This window comes from Chenopodium album, chromosome 4 (genome assembly GCF_948465745.1).
Source record: "Chenopodium album chromosome 4, dcCheAlbu1.1, whole genome shotgun sequence".
In the NCBI taxonomy this organism is placed as follows: domain Eukaryota; kingdom Viridiplantae; phylum Streptophyta; class Magnoliopsida; order Caryophyllales; family Amaranthaceae; genus Chenopodium; species Chenopodium album.
The window spans coordinates 36155085-36171410 of NC_137837.1; the positions used below are offsets into that span (position 1 = coordinate 36155085).

At 40.3% G+C, this 16326-nt stretch overlaps 2 non-coding genes across 2 annotated transcripts; both read left to right on the forward strand.

The window, feature by feature from the left end:
- Positions 1–3450: 3450 nt before the first annotated feature.
- Positions 3451–3556, forward strand: LOC145629769 (small nucleolar RNA R71). Its single transcript, XR_014111917.1, has one exon. It is a non-coding gene; the product is annotated as a small nucleolar RNA R71 (small nucleolar RNA).
- Positions 3557–15084: 11528 nt separating this feature from the next.
- Positions 15085–15191, forward strand: LOC145629535 (small nucleolar RNA R71). Its single transcript, XR_014111701.1, has one exon. It is a non-coding gene; the product is annotated as a small nucleolar RNA R71 (small nucleolar RNA).
- Positions 15192–16326: the final 1135 nt, after the last annotated feature.

Consider the following 16326-nt stretch of genomic DNA (forward strand, 5'->3'; position numbering starts at 1 on the left):
GCCACTTGGATTCGAATGGCACATATTTAGAACACTTGGCACCTCTTCATTCGGGACACAACGCCGAAGCAAGCCATCCACCCTGCGTTTATACAAGATTGGTTCATCCCACAAGTAATGTCTTGCTTCCCTTTTTAGCTTCTTCTTTTGGTTCTTGGAGAAAGAAGGTGGAAACTCACCACATGCTAGTAAGTTAACCAAGTCGGCATACCATGGGAGATACTTAACCTTAATGGCATACAAGACATCATCAAGAATTCTATCTTCAATTGGTAGACCATCATCATGAATTTGATCATCCTCAAGGCGAGAAAGATAGTCCGCCACAACATTTTCCGCACCATTCTTATCCCTAATCTCTATTTCAAAAGTTTGTAATTCAAGAACCCAACGAATCAACCTTTGCCTGGACTCTTTCTTGGCAAAAAGATACTTGAGAGTCGCATGATCCGTGAAGACAATGGTCTGGGAACCCAACAAATAACACCTGAATATCTCGAAAGAGTGAACAATGGCCAAGAACTCTTTTTCTGTTGTTGTGTAATTCTTTTGGGCCCCATTTAGTGTCTTGGACATATAGTAAATCACATAAAGCTTCTTGTCCACACGTTGTCCCAAAACACCTCCAATTCCCCAATCACTAGCATCACACATCAATTCAAAGGGTAGATCCCATCTTGGGGATTGAACAATGGGGGTAGAGATTAGGGCCTTCTTCAATCTATTAAATGCTTCCAAGCATTTATCATCAAAAATGAACTCAACATCTTTTTGAAGAAGATCATTAAGGGGCTTGGCAATGAGTGAGAAATCCTTGAAGAATCTTCTATAGAAACCCGCATGACCTGAAAATGATCTCACTCCCTTGACATTCACCGGTGGTGGAAGCTTCTGAATAACCTAAATTTTGGCCTTATCCACCTCTATTCCTTTATGAGAGATCTTATGCCCAAGCACTATCCCTTCCTCCACCATGAAATGGCATTTTTCCCAATTTAAGACAAGATTAACCTTTACACACCGAGCCAAACATTTCTCAAGATTAACTAGGCACTCTTCAAATGAAACCCCACCTACGGAGAAATTATCCATAAACACCTCCATTTCTTCCTCCAACATGTCTCCAAAAATGCTCTTCATACATCTTTGGAAAGTTGCGGGGGCATTACAAAGGCCAAAGGGCATTCTCCTATAGGAAAAGGTCCCATATGGGAATGTAAATGTTGTCTTCTTTTGATATTCGGGGTGGATTGGCATTTGGAAAAATCCCGAATAGCCATCAACGAAGCAAATGAACTTGTGCCTTGTTAGTCTCTTTAACATTTGATCAACGAATGGAAGGGGAAAGAGATCCTTTTTGGTTGATGAATTTAGATGTCTATAGTCTATACATATCCTCCAACCGGTGACCGTCCTAGTTGGAATGAGCTCACCACTCTCATTATTGACTACGGTCATACCTTAGGAACGACATGAACGGGAGAAACCCACCTAGAGCTTCAGATGGGGAATATGATTCCCGCATCCAAGAGCTTGGTGATCTCTTTTTTCACCACCTCTCCCATTTAAGGGTGTAGCTTTCTTTGCTGTCCAATAGAAGGAAGGGTGCCTTCCTCAAGCATTATGTGGTGCGTACACAAAGCGGGGCTTATACCTTTAAGATCATCGATAGTATAGCCCAAAGCACCTTGGTGCTTTCTCAAGACACAACATAACGCTTGAGCTTCGCTCTCGCTCAAGGATGCACTAACAATTACGGGGTAAGTGGAATTTGGGCCTAAGAATTCATACCTAAGGTGTGATGGTAGAAGTTTGAGCTCTACAATAGGCACACCTTTACCTTCTTTTGTTGCGGCCACTTGAAAAGCTTCATGGCTTGAGATCTTCAAGCACAATTGTTCATCCACTTCCTCCATGCTTCCATTAAGCAATTCCTTAGACAATGCCACCTCCTTTCATGGCACACCTAGCTTGTTTTAGTTCAACTTAGGTGGCATTTTTTTCATGATGATCGCACTACAAAGTTCCTCTTTCCGCTCAAAATGTCTTTGAGGAATTTGGCATAATTAGGCATTTGGTTTATCACATCGGTGAAAGGTAGAGAAAGGTGAAGTTGTTTGAGCATATCAATAAATCTCCCAAATTGCTCATCCAACTTGTGTCTCATGAATTTTTGGGGATAAGGGAGCTTGGGTTTCACAATCTCTTTCTCTACTCTCACCTCTCTTGGTGTCTCAACCACAACCTCATCCAAAGATGCTCTACTTCCCTCATTCTCAACCAAAACTTCCTTGGGGACCTCCTTGTTATCACTCCTCCTTGGCAATCTCTCCTCAAGAACTTTACCACTCCTTGTAACAATAGCATTCACGGGTTTCTTGGGATCTAGGCCTTGGGAAGGTAAAGAAGAATGGCTTGCTTGGTCTTTCAAAGCACTAGCAAGTTGAGAAATTTGGTTTTCGAGCATTTTGTTGTGGGTCATCATTTCATTGAACATCTTGTCACTAACGGCCATATATGTGTTCAACAACTTAGTTTGATTTTCAATTATTTCCTCCAAATTGGTCCTAGAAGAAAAAGATTGTGAATAGGAATTTTCACCTTGAGTCTTTGGAACAAATCCGGGTGGGGGACCTCTTTGAGAATTATTTTGAAAATTGCCCCTACCTTGATTGTTCCAATTACCCCTATTTTGATTTTGACCATAACCTTGATTATGGTTTCCACTACCTTGGTTATGATTTCCATAACTTTGGTTTTGATTACCATAATTTTGGTTTTGATTTTGACTACTATAACCTTGATTGTTATAGTTGCCACGAGAACTTTGGTTCCCTTGGTTCCTATAACCACCACCTTGGTTATAGTTGTCAAAATTACCTTGGTTTTAGTAATTCCTTATCCATTGACCTCTTTTATTATCAAACCTTTGCACATTATTATTTGACACATAATTCACATGCTCACTCTCACTATTATCAAAATCATCACCACATTTCGGAGAAGCATGAGGGCAATTACAAGATTCATGATCATAAGATCCACATGCATCACAAAACAAGCAACCACTAGTCATATTATTTGAAGAGAGAGGGGGTTGAGAGTTAGAAAAGGTACCTCTCCCCTTAAATTTGGAGGGAGAATTCGAAGCTTGAGAAGAAAAGGAACCTTCCAACTAGGCCTTGATTGCGGTCATTTCTTTCCCCAAGTTTGTCATTTGTGAGGATAAGTTTTGATCGCATTTAGATGGTCTATATAGTACACCGAAGAGCCACTCTTGCTAGTTGAACCCCTCTCACCATCTTGCCAATCTCTATAGTACTTAACCACGTCCTCTATAATGTCCACCACTTCCTCTTCCGTCCGATTCATTATGGGACCCCATCGTGGCATGATTTGCCTTGAGGACTTAGGCCATCATAGAAACTTTGAATGACTTGATAAGTTGGAATTCCGTGGTGGGGGCATTCCCTTTGATACTCTTTATACCTCTCCCATGCATCGTAGAGGCTTTCATTAGGTCTATGCTTGAACCCTTGAATCAAAGCTCTAGCCTCCACCGTTTTCTTTTGTGGGTAGAATCGGGACAAGAATTCCTTGGTGACTTCGTCCCATGTTCGAAGGGAATTTGGCTTTAAATCCTTATCCAACCACTCTAAGGCTCGGCTTATGAGAGAAAATGGAAACAACTTTAGCCGGATGAATTCTTGAGAAACTCCGTTCACTTTGATAGTGTTGCAATACTTTTCAAACTCCTTGTGATGGTTCAACGGACTCTCATTCTTAGCTCCGCTATATTGTCTCCTTTCGATCAAAGCGATCATAGCCGGCCTAATTTCGAAGTCATTCGCCGGTGTTGTAGGTGGAGCAATTCCACTCTCAAACTTGTACGCACCGGGAATTCCCAATTCTTTCAAAGCAACTCTTGGTTGATCTCCCATGCCTAGTTCCTCTTCAAATCCTTCTTCGCTTGAAGAACTAAATTCAAAGGATCGACTAGCAATTCTCCTCCTCGAAAGAGTCCTTTCGATTTCCGGGTCAAAAGGCACAATGGATCGATCACGACCTCTATGCATGCTAAACTCAATGAAAATATTGGTAGCACGGCTACAAATGTAGCCTTAAGAAACAAAATCTCTTTGTATTTTTTTTTTCAATTAAAATGAAATAGACTCAACAACTAAAGCTAAGCACCAATTTCACTCCCCGGCAACGGCGCCATTTTGATAGAGGAAGAAACTAGTCGTTAATTGCCTATCCCAAAATCAAACACTATTTATATAATCCTAAACAAACCTAAAACAAGTATAGGTAAGTAAAGGGTCAAACCCAAAGGAGTTAGTTGGTGTTATCTTTAGCCTAAATCAAGCTATTTCGGAGATTTAAGTGAGAAAATGATTGGTGTTATGATAGCAAAATTAGACTAATCAAGTAATTCAAAAAGCTAAATACTAGGGATATTGGTTCCACATGCTAATTCAATAATCGTGCTAATCGATAATTTCTTCGTTTGATTCAAGCATTGCAAAGGACAAACAATAGTAGCAATCAAGAGAGTTCAAGAGCTATCTCCTAGAGGCCAAACTAGGGGTCACTATGAATGGTTAATCAAGGAAATTCACAATCAAACTCAATAAATTAAAGCAATTCTCAAATTGATGGGTCATGTCATTAAGAAATGCAATGCAATCTAGATTATTCTTATAGGTTGATCATTCCTAATCTAATTAATCACATGCAAAACTATGTTAACCAATTTAATTGCAACAATTCAATCAATCAAAGATCATTAACTAGCATAAATTATCAATCAAGCATGCTTCCCCTTCTCCCTAGCAACTAATCTACTCACTAATCATGGTGTAGCTCAAGAACAAATCACTAGAATTAGCATTGATCATCATTCTAAATCAAAATCAAGAGAAAGCAATATCAACTACAATATCCAATTCAAATCCAAGCAATACAAACAATCAAAGATGAAACTAAATCAATCAAGTAAGAGATGAACTAGAAGAAGAAAATCTAACTAATATTAATGATTGAAAAAGAAGAAATCCAAGCACAACTGATCCAATGTTGAAATACAAATCCAATACCAAGAACTTCTCTCTAACTTCTCTCTAACTTCTCTCTAACTTCTCTCTCTAAACTTAAGCTAATGAAAATTATCTAAAAGTTATCTTCAAAAAGGAATTACAAGTGTATTTATAGGCAAAGAAAAAAACGGGATCCCCGCGCCCTCTCCAATAAACCCCGCGCCCGCGGAAAAATAGGTACGGAACCCATTAAAAACTCCGCGGGGTTTCTGCGCAACACCCGCGCACGCGGGTCTTCTAGCCCGCGCCCGCGGCAAAAGCACCCACGCCCGCGGCAAAAGCGCGGCGAATCCCCTGCTCCCAAAGGGTGATCAGAGGGTCGCGGTCTCTCTGGTACGAGCGGGCTCTCCAAACTACCCGCGCCCGCGGCAAGCCTTCGGCCAGACCGCGGAGAGTTCCTGGTCGAAATCTGCCAATTTGGTGCATAAGAGCCCGCGCCCGCGGCCTTCATACCCGCGCCCGCGACAGACTGGCAGGGCTTGATGCCCTCTCTGAGCCCTCTCCGAGTCGATTATTTCCTCCTTGCTTAGTCAATATAGCCCATCTTGATTCCCTTGCACAGACAAATCCTATGTACCTACAAAAACAAACAACGAAAAGGAATAAAAGGGAAAAAGAACCAAATAAAAGGGAAACACGAGGAAAACACGAAAAACACAAGGTAAGAAAGAAAGAAAGGGATTAAAGGAAAAAGGACCAAAAATAAGATAAGAAAGCATAAAAAGGAAGATAAAATCACCCTAAAATGCTACCCTATGAGGGCCATAAATGATACGCATTAGGTCACCCCTAAAATCGCTCCCCCCCCGGGGGCACGATAATCGCACTCGGTTTCTGTCGGGTTGTCTACCCGGGAAACACCGTGGGAGGAGGGCCCTTGCCAATAGGGCCAAGTAGGTTGCGATCCCTGCCACTGAGGGACTTGGCCTTGTTGGGGTGGCCAATAGGGGTAATTTACCGGGGGGGTGACCTCACCCCTATACAAGGCCGCACCATAGAGAGCTTGGGTTTGCATAAACATACCTTGTTGGTTCTCCATCAGGCTCTGCATGCCAAGTTGCATGCTCATCAATTGTTGTTCAAGGCTACTCATGCCTTGATGTTGTTGTTGTTGTTGTTGTTGTTGTTGCTGATGTTGGTGTTGTTGTTGTTGTTGTTGCTCGACTACCATATTCCTTGCGCCACCCAAAGCAGTGGGTAGCACACTATTTTCTCGTGGAATTTTCCATACATTCCTAGCGTTCGGCTCCAAGGATGTACGGCTGGGGTAAGGCAAGATACAATGGTGCTCGCGGTCAACCATCCAAGCATGAAAATTGTTGGCATCTGAAGTTCCTTGGAGGAACCCCGAGCTTCTCATTTGTTGTATGTCAATGAATAGATCTTTATCGGACCAAATTTGAGTGCATGAGGGGAAGAGTGTTCATAGTTAAGCTTCTTGGCAATCCTTGTAATCATCCCACCAAGGGCAATTTCTCCCGTCTTGTGACCCGACTTCACAGCCTCGCAGCACAGGACGAACCAGTACCCCATATTGAGTCGCCCTTTCAACTCCTCCCTAGTGGCAACCCACAAAGTAAAGAGCTCTTCATGCGAAAGCTTACTCAAGTCTTGCTTGCTAAACACCGCAAACCTCAGAATGCGGTGAAGAATACGGAGCACAGGGTGGATAATATGGTTGGCCACCGAATACCTAGTGTTGAACTCTTCAAAATCAGTAATCGTTTGCCACCATCGAAATGCATCGTACTCTGGGAATAGGCTTAATGAAGGGGCAAGGAGGTCCACCTCGTGGTTCAAATCCAACGATGTATAAAGATCACTAAGAGTCATAGTGTGCTGGTTGTTGAATAGTTGGAAGGAAATTTGGAAGTCGTTGTTCCCATGAGGCTCCTTTTCAAATGAGGCCAACAATTAGAAGGTCGGCTCTATATATGTTCGAAATTGATGCTTGATGAACTCACTCATCCCTAAGTTGTCAAGGAATGACCTTATATCATCATCAATCCCCAAAGCTCTCATGGAGCGTTGATCATAGTGTCTCGAGGGGTTTAGCTTTCGTCCTTGAAGGTCATTAAAGAAAGTAGCATGGACCTTGTTCAAGAATCTCAATAGAGGGGGAACATTTTATCCTTGAGCTTGAGTTTGTTGAGTTTGAGTACTCGGTTCCTCAACCGTTTACCTAGGCTCCTTTCTACTCCTCCTTTTGCTCATTGTGTTCTCATGCAATTCAAACAACCAAACCAAAAGAGAACTCCCTTCGAACTCAACCAATAATTGAAACACAACAACAACAACCCAAGTGTTAACTATCTGCAAAAAGGTTAGTACCAACAACTAACCACATAAATATAGCTTCCAAGACAACTAGAATCAACAACAAAACACTCAATCACAATACATTATGATAATAAGCAATACTCATGAAAATAGTTGCATTATCATCAATACTAACACAAAATTGCTCAACTTAATTTCATGAAAATAGCTTCCAAATAAATTTGTTAACAACAATGTCCCAAAATCACTAAATATCACAGTAATAACCAACAAATCCTTAACAAAGAAAATCAAAATCACATGAAACTCACTCAAGCTAATCCATGCTTAATCACTAAAAATTTTGCATAAACATGTGAAACTAAGTAATAAAATAGCAAAATTTAGATTTATACCACTTAGAAGAAGCCTGAACACCACTAAAAACCCCCAAGAACACCACCTTCAATTAAGCATGCAAACCATGAAAATGGAGGATTTTTGGGTATTTTAGAGAGAGAAAGTGGGTAAATTTGTGAGTAGAGTGAAAATTTTTTATGGATTTGAAGGAAAATCAATGGAATTTGTAAGAAATTGGTGAAATTGGAAGATTAGGTTTGAGTTTGTAAGGAGAGAGAAGAGAGCATGAAATGAGGTTTGTGAAAATATGAGGGCGAAATGGGGAAGAAGGGGTTAAAACCCAATTTTCACAGTCCTGCAAACCTTCTGTCTCGAATATCCAAATTCGAATAAAAGTCTGCGGGTTCTGACAAGGATGCGCGCCCGCATACTTTACACTGCGTTCCCGCACAGGGGTCGCGCAGAGCAACTTCAATTTCTTTCTCCTCTCATCTTCGATATAGAAAAAATCCTTTTCTCCTTCATCATCTAAACACCTATCAACCAAAAGTGGAAAAATGAAATTCAAAATCAAATTCAAAGAAGAATGTGAAATCGGAATATTTTAAAAATATTAGAAAGGAGTTAGAAACTCGGGTTGCCTCCCGAGAAGCGCTTCTTTATGAGGTCACTAGCTTGCCCATGAGGAAAATTCTTCAAGTGGGAGGCTTGGGATCCAAAGGATCAAGAATTATACATTCGATGATACCAACTTCTTCCTTGCAAAAGTAATGCTTTAAACGATGACCGTTAACCATAAACTTGTTACCATCCGCATCCAACTCAAAGGAGCCATAAGGAGTAGTCTTTGATATCACAAAAGGCCCTAACCACTTTGATTTGAGTTTACCCGGAAACAAATGAAGCCTAGAGTTGAAAACAAAATCCTTGTCTCCAACCTTAAAGTTCTTGTTTCAAATATGTTGGTCATGCCACTTTTTGGTCTTCTCCTTATATAAACTTGAGCTCTCATAAGCATCATCTCTAAGCTCTTAAAATTCATTGAGCTTAAGCAATCTCTTCTCACCAGCCAACGATAAATCCATATTGAGCTCTTTGATGGCCCACCAAGCCTTGTATTCTAAATCAACCGACAAGTGACAACCCTTTTCATAGACCAACCTATAGGGGGTCGTGCCGATTGGAGTCTTGTACACCGTCCTAAGAGCCCATAGTGTGTCATCAAGTTTGAGAGACCAATCTTTCCTTCATTTGTTCACCATACTTTCAAGAAGATTTTTGATTTCACGATTCGAGACCTCCACTTGTCCTTGAGTTTAAGGGTGGTAAGGTAATCAAACCTTGTGATGAACGCCATACCTCTTGAGAAGAGCTTCAAATTGCTTTTTGGCGAAATGGGAGCCTCCATCACTAATTAGCACCCTCGGAACTCCAAACCAAGGAAAAATGATCTTCTTCAGAAGCTTAAGCACAACCTTGTGATCATTGGTAGGTGAGGGTATGGCTTCAAACAATTTCGTCACATAATCAACCGCTACAAAGATATATAGATTTCCACCAGAAGAAACGAAAGGCCCCATAAAATCCACCCCCCAAACATTGAAGGGTTCAACTTCTATAACACTTTGTTGGGGCATTTCGTCCCTCTTGGTAATGCCTCCGCTCCTTTGACATCTATCACATTGCGCAACAAATTGGTGGGCGCCTCTATGCATTGTCGGCCACCACAAAAAAGATTGAGAGATTTTTGCCACTGTTTTGTCAACACCACCATGTCCTCCACATGGTATTGAGTGGCAATGCTCAAGAACTCCTTTAATTTCATGATATGGAATACACTTCCGATAAAGGCCATCTCCACATTGCTTGAATAGGTATGGGTCATTCCAAAAGTACCTTCTCACTTCTTTGTAAAACTTCTTCTTTTGTTGAGAAGAATACTCCGGGGGAACGACTCCACACGCAAGATAGTTGGCTATATCCGCGTACCAAGGGGTAGAAGTTGACACCAAAGCCATGAGAGCCTCGAATCCTATCTCATCATTAATCGGTACATCCTCCTTGTTCTCAAATGGTAGCCTTGACAAATGATTCGCTACATAGTTCTCCGCTCCCTTTTTGTCCCTCATTTCCATGTGAAAGTCTTGGAGAGAGAGAACCCAAGGGATCAAGCCAGGCTTTGCTTCTTTCTTGGTCATGAGATACCGCACCGCGATGTGATCCGTGTACACAATAACTTTTAAGCATATAAGATAGGACCGAAACTTATCGAATGCAAACACTACCGCTAACATCGATTTCTCCGTTGTTGTGTAATTCTTTTGAGCCTCATCTAGAGTCCTACTTGCATAGTATATGACACATGATTTTCCTTGTTTCTTTTGACCAAGAACGACACCTACTGCAAAGTCACTAGCATCACACATTAGCTCTAAAGGCAAGCTCCAATCCGGAGCTTGCACAACGGGAGAAGAAATGAGGGCTTCCTTGAGCTTACGAAACGCCTCAAGGCAAGCCTCATTGAAACTAAAAACAACCTCTTTTTTGAGTAATTCGGTCAAAGGTTTGGCGATTGAAGAAAAATCTTTGATAAACCTCCGATAAAAACCGGCATGCCCAAGAAAAGCCCGTACCCTCGTGATAGATGCAGGAGGGGGCAACTTTTCAATTACCGAAACTTTGGCCGGATCAACCTCAATGCCTTTTTTTTTAAACCTTATGGTCGAGGACAATCCCCTTCTCGACCATTAAATGGCACTTTTCCCAATTTAAAACCAAACTCGTCTCTTGACAACTTTTTAAAACTTTTTCAAGGTTAAAAAGACAAGTGTCAAAAGACGAGCCACCAACACTAAAATTATCCATGAAAACTTCAATTTTTTTTTCAAGCATCTCAAAGAAAATGGAAGTCATGCATCTTTGAAAAGTAGAAGGAGCATTGCATGATCCGAATGGCATTCATCGGTATGCAAATGTCCCATATGGACATGTGAAAGTAGTTTTCTCTTGATCACTTGGATGGATAGGGAGTTGGAAAAATCTAGAATACCCATCCAAGAAACAAAAGAAAGCATGGTTAGAAAGCCTTTCAAGCTTTTAGTCCATGAAAGGGAGAGGAAAATTATCTTTCTTGGTGTTTTTTTTCAATCTCCTATAATCAATGCACATTATCCACCCGGTCACCGTCCAGGTGGAGATTTCCTCTCCCATTTCATCATTGATTATGGTCATTCCACCCTTCTTTGGAATTACAGGAACTGGGCTAACCCATTTGCTACCGGAGATAGCATAGATGATGCCCGCCTCACGTAGTTTCAAAATTTCTTTCTTCACAACCTCTTGAAGGTTGGGGTTCAACCTTCTTTGAGGTTCAATGGAGGTGGAATGATCATCTTCAAGATGAACATGATGCTTGCATAAAGAAGGGCTAATACATTTGATATCATCAATGTTATACCCTATCACATCCCTGTATTTTCTTAAAACATCAAGAAGTTTTTCCAAATTAAAACCATCTAGGGTAGCATTGACTAATAAGGTAATTTCCCTCCTTATAAAGAAAAGAATATTTCAAAGAAGGGGGGAGGGGCTTGAATTCTACCTTGGGAGGAGGCTTAGAACTCTCCTCCAATTTCTCCTCCTTGGACTTAAGCTCGATCTCAACTTGTTGTTCAACTTCCTCCTTTGAGGATTCCTCTATTGCCATGACAAACTCGTTAGTCTCTTGAGAGTGGAACTCTTCTTTGCATGTAAGAGCTTCTATCATTGGATCTTAAGGCCTAATCACGACCCTCCCCAAGCGATCTAGCTCCTCATTCACAACATCAACTCTATAGCATTTTTAAACCATGGGGGTCTTGAGCAACTTAGAAAACTCAAAGACAATCTTCTCATCGGTTACCTCACATGTGATGGTGTTGTTCTTGCAATTGATGACCGCTCCCAAAGTTTTAAGAGCTTCACATCCCAAAATAAAAGGAGTGTTATAACATTGGCTATTTGCTAGGTTTCGGAATTCTTCGGGTCTATAGCCCACGATCCATCTGCATTACGAGTTTGACGGGCCAAAATCCAATAAAGAGACCGATTTTTAAGCTTTTCACTCAAGATTGCCTAAGCGACCACCTGAGCTTGCAAGGAGTAAGGGAGAACTTATTTCTTCTTGATTAAACATTTAATTGAAACTGAACTGATTTTCTTCGGAGAAAGAGTTATAAAATGATCAGGAGACAATAATCTATTAATCTAACAGCTAATTCAACTACTCACTTGAAAAAACAAAACTAATTCAACCAGATATTAACTATATAATCTACTAGTCTAACAAACTAGATAATAAAAATTAAAAAATTCAAGAAATAAAAGAATGAATGAAACATTGAATACTTGAAAAGTAAAAAAAATCAATGTTTCAAAAGCAAATCCAGTAGTTCTCTCTAATCAATTAATCATACTAGCATGTAACTTTGTGTACCCCATTTGATCCGCCATTGCGAATTCAAATGCAGTAGTTTTCTCTAACCAATTAATCATCCAAGCATATACTAAGTGAAACAGGCTAGTTCATTTTTACCTTCAAATTAATTTCCAGCAACATCACAATAATAATATAGATCAGAAAAATCCCTAAATTAATATTGGAAAACCCACAATAAGAAATTAGAAGGAGAATACATACCGTGATACACTAATTCGCCGCAAACACCACCGTTTATAGTCTTTCTACACAAAATTGAATGATATTATTAGAAAATTTCAGCATATAATTGAACAATATAACCCAATTCTACAACTAACCTAGGAATAAACGAAAGTAGAAATGTGTTTGGAAATTGAGAACTCGACAAAGCATATGGTAATTTAGACTACTGTAATATTGTTGGTAAACAATTGAGCAAATTAGAAACCCTAACATAAAAATAACCATCACAAATAGGCGAAAATGATCGAAAAGAAGAAATTGAGATGAAGTGCTGAATTCAAGCGATTGATAATTTATTTCACGAAATTTCTCCGTAAAATTGAAATAGTTAGAAGAAAGCTAACCTTGAATATTTTCGAAAATCCCTAAAAAATTGCGGCGTATATTGCAAATTCTCAAGACATTGAGAACCCAATTAAGTGTTGATTATCAAACTAAAAACCCAATAATTTTTTCAACAAGTGGAAAATTCCCAGAAATGAAGCTCAAATTAAGAACATCAATTTAATAACTAAGAATTTGGGAATATCTATTGAGGAGAGAGAGAATGTTGGAGGGAATGACTATTTTGAAAAGGCTGGGCGTGAGGCCCGGTGACGGAGAAACAGAGGACCGGCGACGGAGAAGATGAGATTGCGCTTCAATAGGGAACAAATCGAGCTATTATAGCAAGTACAGTATGAGTGAGGGAAAATGAAAAAAGGGGATTGAAAAATTTTTAGGGTTAATTTTGAACATTTAATCGTAACGGACGCTTTAAGTCAGTTACAAATAAGTTGGTCAATCTCGTGTTAACTTTACTTTTTGTAACGGACAGAAAATGTCCGTTATGAATAACTTAGTATTTGTAACTGTTAGTAATTGCCCGTTACAAATAAAAATGTATTCGTAACGGACGGAAAGGTGCCCGTTACGAATAAGTATTTATTTGTAACGGACACCTTACCGACCGTTACAAATACTCATTTTTTACGCGGATTGAATTTTTTTTGTAACGGACCTTAATATCGCCCGTTACGAATGATGTTATTGTAACGGGCAACAATATGCCCGTCACAATTAAGCCGTTACAAATAGAATTTTTTCCACTAGTGTTAACATCTTCCTCCATATCCATCACTACAAAGTCACAAGGAACGTAGATGTGACCCACTTGAATTGGAACATCCTCGATCAAGCTCTCCGCAAGGTAATTTCATCGACCGATCGACCAATTGAATTGTCTTCCTTGTAAGGATCATCTCTATATTGAGTTTTTGAGCAATGGATAGAGGGATTAAACTAACACTTGCTCCAAGATCGGCTAGGGCGCCCCTAGCCTCCATGTTCCTAATTTTCACCGGCAAAGTGAAACTTCCCCGACCTTTTTCCTTCTTGGGCATCTTATGTTGGACAAGAGTACTCACTTGATGTGGAAGGGTGATAAGCTCATTATTGAGCTTCCTCTTGGTGGTGAGAATATTTTTGAGGAACTTGGAGTAAAATGGCATTTGTGTCACAACTTCAAAAAAAGGGAGGTTGATATGACAATTCTTCATGACACTAAGAAATTTTGCAAACTTGTCATTCAACTTCCTCTTCGCAAGCCGACCAGGAAAAGGAACATGTTCATCAAGGTTCCTAGCATCACTAGGAATTGAAGTTGTCTTCTCATTGTCAAGCTTCTTCTTCTCCGAACCTCCTTCTCTCTCATCACCCTTTTCTTTTTCACCTCCCTTGTTTTCATTCACACTCTCCTCTCCTCCCTTCTTTTCCTCACTATCCCCTTCATTTTGCCCTTCATAGGAAGTTCCCGACCTCAATGTGATCGACTTGCACGTATCGGGTTTTGGATTGTGAGATGGGTTAGGTTGTGGTTGTCCGGGTAGAGTAGATGGTGAATTGAAAGGAGTTCTCTCGGCAAATTGAGCTAGTAGTGAATCAACCATCTTGTTGTGAGCTCTTATCTCTTGCATTTGTTGCCCAAAAGATTGCATTTGTGCATGCATGGCTAGGAGGAGTTAAGTATGAGTTAGCTCCGCTTGAGGTGCTTGTTCTTGATGATTTCTTTGAGGTGCTTGGGTTTGATTGTTGTATTGGTTTTTCCTTGGATAGCTTCCTCTTGGGTTTTGGGGTTGAGATGGAGTTGGATTTTGATATTGAGGGTTGGAGTTGTAGGAAGGTTGATCTTGTTGGTTCCATTGTTGAGGTTGAGGTACAAACCCGGGTGGTGGTTGTCTCCAAGCTACTCCACCGCCGCTTCCTCCAAATCCTTCTTGCCTTATGTTGTATGCCGCTACATGTTCGGGACTTAAACCTCCACAATAAGATGTATTATGGTTTGTTCCTCCACAATTTTGACAAGAGAAAGAGTTAACTTGAGAAGAAATTTCTCCACCACTTGAACTTGCATTCACACTCGTGTTCAACTTGGAAAGCCCTTATGCTAGCTGATAAATTTGATGTTATAATTGATCAACTTTCTCCAATTCGTAAATACCACCTCTCTTTGGTGCATTTCTTCTTCGGCCCCCCCAAGAGTAGTTCTTTGCTACCTCTTCTATTGTGGCTTCAACTTGATTTTGAGGGATTTTGATTAATTGACCACCCGCCCCCGCATCTCAATTGGCTCTTGACATGGGCTCCAATCCGTCGTGGAAAAACCGCATGAGCAACCCTTGATTGTTCTCATGGTGGGGACATGCTTGTACCGACTCTTTGAATCTCTCCCATGCTTCACCAATACTTTCATCGGCATCTTGCTCAAATGATGCAATTTTCCTTCTCATTTAGGCGGTCTTCTCCTCGGAGATAAAGCGCTTCAAGAACGCCTTTACCACCTCCCTCAATGTTGTGAGAGTGTTAGGCTTTACTTGCTTTAGCCATTTCTTTGCTCGTCCGGTGAGAGATTGCCGGAAAAGGTGCATACGAATGTAGTCTTGACTCACTTCATTGGTTTGCATCAATGCGCACAATTCAAGGAATCGGTCCAAAGTTCAATAGGGTCCTCACTTGCACTTCCGCAAAATTGCTCCGATTGGATCATTCTATTATATTGTGGATGGATTGAGAAGTTAGTTTCCGTAACGGGTAGAAAAATCCCTCCTGTGAGCTCATAATCCTCCGGATTTCCGAACTCACGAAACAATACATCATTCTCTTGTCCCGCCATTGTTCCGCTTGGTGAACTTGAAGAGTAAGAATCACTCTCACTATCAACTATAACATTAAAACCTCTTCCCTCGTCTTAATAAAGCCTACAGACTTGTCTCAAGGTTCGGTTGATTTCGTGGTCAATTTGATGTGAGGGTGCTCCTTGAGACCTCCTAAGCATTCGTAAAAGCTAAGCAAACAATTAACAATGACAAGGATGATAAAACAAAAAGAAACAAAAAGAAAAGAAAGTAAAATGACTCTAACAAAAGCAATAATAGACGCAAAACAAGTCGCTTCCCCGGCAATGACGCCAAAATTTGATCATGGGTTATATTGGTCATTAAGCTAATACCCTAATCAAATTAATCATTTTTAATACCTTAACCAACACTAAACTAGTTAGTGGCAACTGAAGGGTCGAACCACTAGGGAAGCACTCTAATTCAACATCAATAATCACTAATGCAAGAGTGAAAAGGGGATTGTTTTTTTTGTTTTGTTGAGTAAGAACACTAAAACTACAAATAAGCACGAAAATGATGATCAAAATCAAGGGAAAATGATGCTAGGGATATGGGGGTGTCCAATATGATTAGAAAGAGGGGAATAATGGTGATTATCATAAAACACATGCCAAAGAACACAAGATTCTACCTAAACAATTCATTCTCATGTAATAGTCTAGGAAACTCAATGAAAGAGGTCTACACTAATAAGGATCATTCTCATGCATCCTATTAGTTACAATCAAATCAAAGAGAATAAAGAAGC